Raw genomic sequence first — 9,049 nt, forward strand, 5'->3', positions numbered from 1 at the left:
ATTAGCTGGCCGATGGTCGATGGTATATGGGTTTTATGATCATCCAAAGACACTAATGTCCCTCATAGCCTTGAAGCCACGAAGCTGCCTGATTCGCAAAGAGTTTTTACGGCAGGCCTGGCCCGTCGATGCCGCCGACTCACCTCTTCCCTTCCCTCCTCCTTCTGCCGATTACGAATCCTTGCCAATTTCCGGGAATATCATTTCACCAACGCCAGAGGGCGCTCTGCATAAATTTTGGCTAATCGCTGGCCTTTTAGCCAAAAAAAAAAGAGAAGGAAACGAGATGGCTCAAAGCTGCCGCCAACTAATGCCAAAAACGAAACCAGTCTGATCCAAAGTTGTTGAGTTAATTATGCGGCGACTAATTGGTCTCACCGTTAGGAGGCAAGGCAGCTGCCTTTTTGGCAGATTCCCCAAATCGGTCCTATATCTACATAAATATTTCCCTAATGACAGGATGTGCCGGTCCGATATGCACTCAAACTTCAAAATAAAAAACAGTTCCCATGGCGTTGCAACTGAGTGGGCGTTCTGCTTGGTAGCTGGGAAGCTGCACATCTCAGAGCTGCGAACAAAAAAATGCAAAAATGCCATTAAAACGGGGAGCCAGAGACGGGAGAACAAAAGCCCCACCATGTACGTGGATCGGATCGATGAGGTATATGTACAAGGTATAGTATGCCGCATGTATATAGATCGCCTGGTCGTCAGTCGTCTGGATCGTCGTTGAGGTGCTAAAAATGTTTTACGAGTCTCAACAAATCGTGACCAGACCCAGACAAGCACCATCACCATCGTCAGATTCCAGATCCCAGGCTCCGAAAGGCTGTCTCCCACCAGAATGGAAGGTGTCGAGCCTCTATCAGAAGCAAATTAAATTTTTTCAAAGACAATACGAATGGAGAATACTCTTAGAAGTAAACTCCACAAAAACGATTGATTTAAAAAGGTTTATGAAGCATTATTTGACTGCCCTAGACATCATGTTTATTATATATCTTATATATAACTTTAGGATAAATCCTCGGCTTTCACCCTTCGTTTTGTATCCCCAAAACTTTCATGTTGCAAGTTGCAATCTTCTACAAGGCAATCGCGTGCTGGAGGAGTAGACTGAAGACTCCAAGGAACTCAACCGCCCTGGCAAGTCAACCATTGGAGCATCCGATCATCCAACCGAACCGAACGACGACAATCACAAAAGGCAGCCTCAAAGGAAATCGACTTTGGCATCGATCATAAATGGAAGGAGGCCTTGGTCCAGGAGGGGGTTGGGCTGGGGCACAGGAGGCTCAGGAGGCGGGGCAAGTCGTGGCCGGCATTGCATGCACTATTGAACTTTCTGAATGAAACCGACAGGCTCCGGCAAAAGGCAACAGAAACAGCGGCAAGTCGCTGGGGCGTTGAGGCAAGAGGCAAGTTGTAATTTACACTCGCCTCGCCACTGGGGTGGTGTTGCCTCAGGAAAACCGGGTAGGGAGGATCAGAGGGGGAGGGATTGTGGTGGCACAGCATCCGCAGCAGCATCCACACAGCGGGCAGCTTGTCACGGCGGTGGCGTTGGAGTTTGCCAAGATCATGCCCAGCGATTACCTAAACGCACCCGCGAAGGGGAGCCGCATGGAGGGAGGAAGGCCAGATCCTTGAGCCGCTGCTGCTGCATAAATTATATATGTGGCGGGGGGTAGTGGAGGGTCAGAGACAGAGCCGGGGGGACAACACTGCCGCGAATGCTGACCAACCGGTCTGTCTGTCTGTCCGTCTGCCGCGCCAGCGTCCGCATCTGAATCCAAATCGTCTGGCACACTTATTGCGCAAAATGCGCGCTCCACGAAGCATGGCCAGCTCCTCGCTTGGGGTTCCAAGAGGGCACTTGGAGAAATATTTATAGAATAAATTGATAAAAAAAATACACGACTTTAAATACAAGTATTGTATGAAAAGTATGTGCAGTTTTTAGGAACTTATATCTTATATCTTTTACCGCATTTTGATCTTTTATAAAATACCCCTCCCTTAATACCCCTATCATAAGCTTATAATCTCTTTAATATATATATATATATATATTTTTCCCAGTGTATAGGGACCATGGGGGCCGTTTGCTGGAAGCTCAAAACAGTTGAGACTGGCGAGCGATCGTCGCGCCGGCGCATTGTTTTCATTTTATGGAGATTAACATTGCTGCGTCTGCTGCCACCCGTCCGTCGATTTGGACCCCTGCTCACCACCTCTTAAGACCCCCTCTGATCTGCAGATATCAGCATCTCTGACAAGCATCCGTTGCAATAAACTCTTTTTTGTGTTCTGCTCCCCTGCCCGGGATTTTACTTGTTTTTCATTTCGGCAAGTCACGACCCGCGTAATGAGCCGCCCCTCCGATAGAGGAGGGGTGGGGTCACTCCAAAAGGGGGCAGGGGCTATTGGGGCCCGACCAGGGTCTGATCTTCTCTTTGTTTGCCCCCAAAAGGAAGTCGCACCATCGAGAAAATGTTAATTTTTTCTTATTGAGCAATGCGGCAGCGATAATTAACCCCGTTGGTTTGATGGAAAATGCCGAAATCGAGCTGGAAATGAAAATTCAATTTATGAACCTAATCAAAAATCATCTAAGATGTAAATTTTGAACTAACCAGTATGAGTTGCTAAACTTTTGAATTTATGAGCCACGGGATCCATATGTTTGATGATTTGTGGTTGCAGTTTTGCGGGAAAATTCAAGTTTTGCCACAAAACTGCATGATTTTTAGACATTACCCTTTGAAATACATGACCCATAGAGTTTTTCCTTGTAAACCAGATTAACTTTGGGTTAATATTGCCTTTGTATGTCAGTTAAAAATAAATTCTGAAAACCCAATGCCTCACTCCATGAAACCTCGGGAAAAAATGGTTCTTTTTGTCTCGTTCCGATAAAAAACTATGTACTTTTGACTTTTTGGCTTTTCGACCTAAAAACACAATATCCTTACCATCACTCTCAGTTAACACCAAGGCCGGAGTTAGTTTTTTAAGCCTTTTTCGCTAATTAAAGAAAAGGGGAAAATTTTCTAGGAAACCTAAATATTTCAGCCTAACCCCTTGCAATTTGGCAAAAGAAAATTGCCCTTCTAAAAAATCGCAGCCCAAAAAATCTACTAAAAAATAGCCTCAAATCAAATTTCCAAGAATTTTCTAAAAAATTTGATTGTTCCGAAAGGATTTTACGACCCAATAAGTCCTAAAGAGTTGACCCCGAACTGAACTGAACGGGTCAGAGGAGAGCAGAGCAAAAAGGCTTAAAAAACGGTCGCGAATGAGCCATAAAAGTGTTGAGAAAAAAAACATCGAACCCCGGGAGGATGGCCACAAAGGATAAACAATCGCCACCACAAAAGGATGCAACCCTCTGGCACAAAAAAAGGAGTTGTGACAACCGCAACAATGGCAAAATCGGCAAAGGCTTGTTGCGCGGCAAGGACGAGTTAAAAAACGAAAGTCAATCCTGTGACTGAAAGGGTCCTGCGAATTGCCAGACAATGGTGTGTCGCGTGAACGGGACAAGGATCCGCGAGCCGGGTTTTCGCCAAAGACAAAGTCAACATCGAGAAGGAATTCGAGGATTTCGATTCGGCGGCGGGTTGGGCGAAAGTCATAAAATTGCGAGCGTGCCTGGCTCAAGGTTGCGAAAGGATGGCTCGGCTTAATCCTTGCACATTTGCCCTTTCACCGTATTTCGCCCTTTTCGTCAGTGTTTGCTAATATTTTGATTTCGAAACTAAACAATACGCCCACCGAACCAGGTCCAGGTCGGAGCGAAGGGCTTACTGGAAGGATTAGTCGCGTTTAACCATGACGCGGATTTCGCGGGAATCCATACGATATCCTGCAATCCTGGCTGCAGGACTCTGGTTTCAGCATTCGGAACTGAATTCGGAAATTTTTGGGCGAGCAGGGGGCGGTCTGTGTGCTGCATTTAGCAAAGGATTACGGCCCATTTTAACCATAATTATAGACAACAAGTTGTAAAGCCATTAACCAGTCGCTACGCCATCCTTTCGCTGACAGTTTCGGCCATTTTCCCAAAACCTCTCGCCCTCCGCCAGTCAATATGCCAAATCAAAAGTTAAAGGTCATACTCGAGTTCTATGTAAATTTTCACTAATTCCGTGCACTAATTTTTTGCTACAATTATCGGGAAGATTTTCCAAAAACCCAACCCAAAAAAAGAAGGATATCGTAAAACTTCCAAAAAGGGTTTCCAAAAAAAGGACAATATCACCGTGGGATGCGCTCTACTTTTTTATGGTCCAGCATTGTTCGTTTTTTGTGCCCGCGATCTAGTGATCTAGTTCGGGTGTTCTGGCCCAGAAACGGTCCTTAGCCCTTAACCCTTGTATTTTTACTTCCAAGAAACCAGTGACCCAGAGTTTTTGTATGTTTTTTCGTGGCTTTGTTAAAAATTCGTCTTGCTTTGCTTTGAGGCAACTTTTTGGGAAATGTTTTGAGGATGTCTTACACTTTTCGCCTTAAATAGAGCAATTCCTGCTGCCGGGTTTTATGATATTTACTCCAGTTTAACATTTTAATTGTAGCAAAGGATTCGAGTTCGAGTTCCGGGCACTTTACGACGGCAGGATATTTATGGGTAACAGGGAAAGTGTTGACGCTGATGGTTTGCAAGCTGGTTTCGGGTTTCGGTTTAAGGTCAAAACATAACTACTCATCTGTCACCGAGAAACGGCGATTTGTCAAGGCTGTCCGATGCTGGCCAGTTGTCATTAGCAAAGGTTAAAGTTGATCATTAGGGCGAAAGGGTAAAAGGCAAAGTGAGAGTATGAAGAGAAAGTAAAAGGAGTGAGAGTCCATAAGAGAAATAAAAAATTAAATAATATTCATAAATTTTTATCCAATTAAAAAATTATTAACATAATCTTTACCAGCTACCTTACTAACCTAAATCCCAAAAACCCAGCCAAAAACCAGAGCAGACCCACAGAGAAAACCACAAAAACTGCAACAATTATTAGCAAAAAAAATTAGGTCTACAGTCTAACCACAAAAAAGAGAAGAAAACCTGGCCAAAAGAACAGCAGGCCTACTGGCAAATAAAAAATCATGAATAGAACAAAAACCGGCAGAAAGAACCTGTGGCTGGCCACAAAGAAGTGCGACAATTTTTGCGCGTGGACTGAACTCATAAAAAATAATTAGAACAAAAAATGGGAACACGTCGCCTGGCAGGATTTGCATCCTGGCTAAAATTATATGCAGATCCTGCCACGAATTTAGCCAAAATCCCGACCATCCCAGCGATGACCTGCAGAATTCGCACTAAAAATTCGCTGGCAGGTCGCTCTCTTTTTTGTTTGTCCTCCTTTTTTGTCACGTGCTGTGTCCTCCTGGGCCGAGGGTCCTTTCAAAATAGTTGATTGTTGCAAATTATGCGAAATTATGTCATGCCGTGAAAAAGGACGACGTCCGTCCGGACGGACAGAGTTTCGCTAAAAATGGAACGAGATCAGAACATCGAGAGCGCGTTCCCATTCTTAGGGGAAAAAAATTTATGATCCTCTCATAAAAACATATTTTCGGGCACTTACGTAAGAAATTCGTCCTTTTTACGTATCCTCATAATTCGGCCTTGAGAAATTACGCAAAAATCTAGCAGGACCATGGATTTTTTCCATCCGCATCGCAATGCGTTCTGTAATATTTATTTTTTCGCGACTCATTAGGATGCCAGCGGGCTCAAGGACAGGACCTGCCCATGGTAATTAAAAGTTTTTTATTAATTACACAAGTCTGTCTCATTAATTATCCAAAGAAGAAGATCTGCAGCATCAGCTTTCCCAGTGTCCGCCAAATCGTTTTGCACATAAACAACATTATCAAGAGTCTTGGCAAAACGCGATTAAGTTGGCAACATTAACCGGCGACAGCAGGTAAAGATACAAAATGTAAAGGTAGAAATCGGAGTCAAACTGGCCAACCAACCAGTTCCCTGGGACATTCTGTTGGCAATTAATCACAACTCTTGCATCTGACCGCACGGAATCCTCGCTGGAAATGGCCACAAGGAGCCGGATCAGGAGCTGCTGATGGGACTCAGATAGAGTCCAACAGACGATAATGGCAACGATAACTCGGAACGATCCCGGTATCAGAAAGATCATTGACAGCGGGTTTTAAAAGGGGAGTGGGAATCGGTTTATAAATCGCTGATCAAGAGGCAGGTAGAAAGTGAGAGCTACTAAGTAAAGTAACTCTTAAAGTCTTAATTAATTAGTAAATGTGTAATAGTAATGCTATGAAAAGATTTGGAATATAAGAAGCTAAATAAAACCCTTGTTTTCTTTTTTAAATATTTTACTCTCCACCCAAAAGCCCTTAAGCCACAAAAGTGCTGTCGATATTTCTCAATCAGCACTCTATAAATTTGAAATATTTAAGTATCGGCTTGGAACCTGAAATTGAAATACTCTGAAGTGCAAGTTGCGGCCTTCTTTTCGCCTTAAAGTTTTTCGCCTTTTTTGTGATGGCACCTGGCCGACACTTTTACTTTTATATCCTGTTAACAACCCATAATTTGGCCAATTTAACACTTGTAAACGCGCTTTCGCCGCTCTAATGAGGTACAAAACGTTTGCCCGGCGAGAAAAAATAAGGAGATTTTGGCTCAGACCAAAATTAACATATAAAAAATAACGAAGAAAAGAAAAAGGTAGAGACACCTCCCCTGACCCAAATTGCAGGTTTTCTACCCGGGGAGATGTGAGCCCTATATAACCGGTGATGGACTCGCATTAAATCTCCCCAGGATGGGCTGTTCCTTGGTGGACTGGACTACAAGTGGAGCGCAATTACACAAATCTGCGGAGGATTGAGAGTCGGATTTCAGATCACAGAGTTGCGGACTTGCGACTTGCAGACTTTGCAGACAGTGGTGTTAATTTATGCGTTGGCCATAAAAAATCGCCACCAATTACCTACGAAATGCTTCAATTATGGCCTGCAAACAGCTGCTGTGGAAACCCTTTTTAGCACTCGATTCCTTTTATAGGGTAGGGAACTGCCTTTGAACTTCGGCGGAGATCTGGGGAAGCATATCTAATTTGGTTGCACCGATTTCCTCAAGGCCAACTGGCCGCAGATCCCAAAACCCATTAAATGCTCTATTTTAGATGTTGCCTCACAAATTGTAAACATTTTCCCAGAAATTTCACAACAGCCATCGTAATTGGAACAGAGAGGCTTTGGACAAAATAAAATAAAAAAAAGAGGGGTTACCGAATGGGATCTCGGATTTCAGACCCCACTGGCATTGACCAGAAGCGTGTCACCGCCAAACAAGACCCTCTGGACTCGCTGAGTTGTCGCCTGTCATTAGCCGGTCGAGTGTTTTGATAAAAAATGAATCGTCTTCGGCGGGGACTTGGACTTTCATTGGAAACCTTGGAATCGGAATCGATACCGTCGCTGACTCAATTGACAAAGAGAGGGCAAGGCAGGGAAGAACTCTGGGCGGAAGGTACGACGACGGGTAATCAGGAATAATTTGCATATGTACCCAATGAGCTACTCGTTTCGCGCAACTTGCCACTGATTAATGCTCCTCTTTGAGTGAATACGCTAAGAAAAAATTAGTGACTAATTTGGAATCTTTGCTTTCAACCTGTGTCATCTATATTATCTTTAAAGCTCATCACTACGGGTTATTCATAGGAAAATTAATATTTACGTTTTAATCTGGTTAAAATATTCCAGAAAAGATGAAAACATTGCTGACAGTATCCGCAAAAATGATTCATAATTAAATATTTTTTAGAGTGCATCTGTTGATATCTGGCTCCCCTTATTTCACTTGTATTTCTCCGTCTCTGATGGTTTAATTGGCGACAATTGTCGGGTTGCGACCGAGGAAAGTTCACTTCGAATGGCAGGTGCTTGTCTCCTGTCACTCCTGCTCCACTTTTTTCCTCACAAAAAATATCTATACACCCGTGATAATTAACCCAAGGCAAAAAAAAGCCAGGGTACTGCTAATGAAGCTCATTTAACCGAATTGAAGGGGGAAAAATTGATTTTCTGGAGCTGTGGCCTGGCAATCAAGGGCAGTTTATCGGCATTCCAGGACCCCAGACTGGGGAACTGTAAACACACAATTAGTGAATCAATGAACCGATTAATCAATCAGGTTTCTCCAACTGGATCTTTAAGGTGCCTACTTTATGGCAATTCAGGCACATTACTGATGACCTCTACATGAAAATATACAATAATTACATAAGAGTATAGGACTTTAGAGTATCATTATTTAGATCATTTATGTTCAGGAGTCACGAAACATTTCTCTTTCTTTGCTTCTAGAATTCCACCTAAATCAACAAGAGACACACCCTGGAATCCTTGTGTTTTTTCAACTTCTGTGTGTGGCCGACTTGACTGGTAGCTAATGGATCTACACCTCGGCACCACTGGCATCCGCCTTTTTGGCCAGGGGCTACTTAGCAAACAGAATGCACCAACAATACCCTCCAGAAGTACTGATCGCTCCCCAGACAATTGCCACATCACGCTTATTTGCCCGCACATTAACGCCGACGACGTCGTCGACGACGAAGGCGACTACTTCTGATGACGATGACGAGGCGAGACAAATCCTTTCGGCTGCTTAGGAAGCCGGATTGAATCCCCTAGCCCGGGGATTGTCTTGGGTAAACATTTGCACAGGGCGAGGCATTAGGAATAGGAATAGCACAAACCAGCAGCCAAGCGCGTGATCGTGATCACACAAACACTCTTTTTTTCCAGCCAGAGATCAAGATCTTCGGGGTTCTGGGTTCTGAAATCTGGATTTGAGGGGAACCCGGCTGGCTTGACCATTTGGGTGGGCTGAAACGTGTACAGAACTATTTTGATAGCCACCGTATTTTCTAAGAGGGTTCTCTGATGTTTGTACTCAGTAGTTGTGAGAGAGAAAAGGGTGTAAACGACTTTTTGGGATGTCAGAAAAGGCATATCCTTTAGCATCCTTTTCTCTTCCAAAGTTTAAAGGGTTTTTAAC

This window comes from Drosophila bipectinata, chromosome 3L, assembly GCF_030179905.1.
Source record: "Drosophila bipectinata strain 14024-0381.07 chromosome 3L, DbipHiC1v2, whole genome shotgun sequence".
Lineage (NCBI taxonomy): Eukaryota > Metazoa > Arthropoda > Insecta > Diptera > Drosophilidae > Drosophila > Drosophila bipectinata.